General features: G+C 38.1%; 1 non-coding gene and 1 pseudogene across 1 annotated transcript; one reads left to right on the top strand and one right to left on the bottom strand.

Moving 5' to 3' along the window:
- Positions 1 to 1117: 1117 nt before the first annotated feature.
- On the bottom strand, positions 1118 to 1295 carry LOC150094182 (U2 spliceosomal RNA; annotated as a pseudogene).
- LOC150094181 (U2 spliceosomal RNA) lies at positions 1267 to 1461 on the top strand. The gene has a single exon (XR_016550286.1). It is a non-coding gene; the product is annotated as a U2 spliceosomal RNA (small nuclear RNA).
- Positions 1462 to 2801: the final 1340 nt, after the last annotated feature.

The raw sequence follows: 2801 nt of genomic DNA, 5'->3' as shown, positions 1-2801 counted from the left end.
TGCAAGCGAATATCGGCGAGTCCAGCTGCAATTGGCCAAACGTTATAATTCCGACATGCGTTAGATCGTAGTACATTTGTTTCGTAATCTAAAGCGTTAATCGAACAATTAATCAATATCGAAACATAAGCTCTAACCTTATATAAATAATAACAATGCTGTCAGCATTGTTATTATTTATAAACACAAACAAAATTTATTTTTTTTTCGTTTTTTTCCTTGGGGCTCAGTGCTTATGTACAAGCCGCCACTGGTTCCCTCCTCCCTAGCTATCTCCTGACGAGGCACCAAAAAGTGCCGAAACATGTTTCTTGAATTGGGGAAGAAGAAAGGGATCTTAGGATTTCGGATTTAAATCTACAATTTTGTAAGACTGAAACACAGTCTAACTTAAAAGCGCTACCAATAAGAAATGTGGATTTGTGCAGATGCTAAAAGAGGATAAAAAAAAAATCAAAATTTAGGAAAAATTAGTTTTGATGAGTCCGTTTTAAGGGCATCGTGTTCTATCAAGAAACACGTCGGGACGGTGGGAAAGAGGATCCAGTCTGGTACGTTTTTGTGTGTGTGTGCGCGCGCGCGCGCAACGCTACGGCGTACCGGCACCTTTAAAAAAAAAAAAAAAACAGCACTGAACTTCGACACCCTTATAGTCCTTATAAGGACTGGCTTAAAGGGGCGAAGCAAGAATGCTTTTCATCTTCCCTGTTATCTGTAGAGGACAGTGTAGGGATAAGGTGTTATTGAGCTATTAAAGTTCTGATCATGGCAGGAGGGTAACATCAATAGCCGTGCCACAGTATGGCACACCAAAAAAGTTCTGAATAACTACAACGATATATATTTTATGGAGTAAACGGGTGTCGAAGTGGTGGTGAGATGTGGTGATTAATACCCTTGGAGGGTAATGGATGTCAATGCTGTAGCTAATGAAGTTCTAACTGAGGCTCGGCTATTGCTGTTACCCTCCTGCCATGATCAGAGCTTTAATAGCTCAATAACACCTTATCCCTACACTGTCCTCTACAGATAACGGGGAAGATGAAAAGCATTCTTGCTTCGCCCCTTTAAGCCAGTCCTTATAAGGACTATAAGGGTGTCGAAGTTCAGTGCTGTTTTTTTTTTTTTTTTGCTGCGCCATACCCACAATACCAGAAAACCAACGACAAAGGTGGAGCAAGATCCAAGCTCCTCGCTGCCTTTCAAAAATCGATTTATTTTGGATCCGTATCCGATATTAAGCTATTAAGAGCAGATACCACACTCTTCTCTAAACTAACAAGCCGAGAAGTTAAAAGTATAGTATCTGTTCGTATGAGTTTATTATCTGATAGCTCACATCGGCTCTCAAGATATTAAACTGATTTTTGGAAGGTGGCGAGGTGCGTGGAGCTTACTACACCTTTTCCTTGAGTTGCTTGTTTTTCCTAATAAATCCATCACAATTGTAACTCAACCGTTAAAAAAACACCTTTTAAAAAAATTAAAAAAATACATATTTTCTTGAATGTATGGGTGGCATATACCCTAACAATGGTTCGCTATCCAAGTCTCTTATACTTCGCACAGAAGTCATTTTTTGATCAACTGTCCAGCAACTTGTCCAGTCATTAATGTCAATCATTCCTTGTTGTTGGACGCTGATACCATCACGAACAAAAGCAGTCTTTGACACTGCTTCCGTTGCTAACTCGTCACTCATTTTCTCACTTCCCATTCTTTTCATTTTTTTTTTTTTACTTTACCATTCCAGACATTTTTTGTATGACTTCGTAGATGAACAGAACATCCAAGAAATTCGGATAAAACCTACAAAAAAATATTTACTTAACACGTTCGCAAGGACAAGAGACAAATCGACTCCTGTTGTACTTAACAGATAGGACACGATAATTTCTCCAGTGTTTTCAGTTTGCGTATTCGATATATATCGATAGTTTAGTACCAGAATAAAAATGACCCTCCAGAGTAAAACACATCTCTCTCTACAAGCACCATGCTGCATGGTCGCAAACCAAACGAAATCAAGGTTTTATTGGTGCACTAAAATACAGACCTGCTCGAGGCGCAACTGCGTACCGTCGCAAAAAAAGTACTATATATAAAACCCTCAGTAGCTCAGTCAGTGTAGATGCTTTGATTTGAAATACCTGGGTTCAAACCCTGTCTAGGACACGAAGGACCTTCAAATGGGTGTAAGGTTCGATGTTTACTCTCTAGAGCAGTATTTCCCGGACTAAGCAGTATCTAAAAATACAAAAAATAAATTTAAAAAATCTGTTAGCCCACCCACGTACAATGTACGGTTTATAACCTTTGATGGGTGGAATCCTAATACATAAAGTACGTAAAGAAAGCTACTTGAATTTCTCCTAATATGCTGATGAGTTTTAGCATAGAAAGGTTTCGAAATAGGATGGTATTATAGTAAAGCTGGCTGAATACGACTTACGAGAGCTCTGACTTGACACATTTGATCTAAACGACTACTAGGAACTATTATCATCAGTTCATAGCAGTGGAAACTGTAATGCTACACAAGGAAGCTCTTGGGGATGACTCAAACATTACACGCAGTGATATATTTTCTGTGGCAGAAATGTTATTGCAAGAATACTCTGAACACGATATTCTGCAGAATTCTTTTTTCGTTCCAGTACAATTCTACGTTCAATAAGTTTAACTACAACAGGCAGGATGAAACTTCAAAATGAAAATAATGTTTATAATAAATTGATGATTAAATTTTCTATTCTTATTCGATAAATATCCGAATAAAGACGCAGTATTTCATTAATGCG

The sequence above is a fragment of the Typopeltis vanoorti genome, chromosome 22 (genome assembly GCF_054136105.1).
Source record: "Typopeltis vanoorti isolate ZY-2024b chromosome 22, IOZ_Tvanoo_1.0, whole genome shotgun sequence".
In the NCBI taxonomy this organism is placed as follows: domain Eukaryota; kingdom Metazoa; phylum Arthropoda; class Arachnida; order Uropygi; family Thelyphonidae; genus Typopeltis; species Typopeltis vanoorti.
This window is presented reverse-complemented; position numbering and strand designations above follow the sequence as displayed.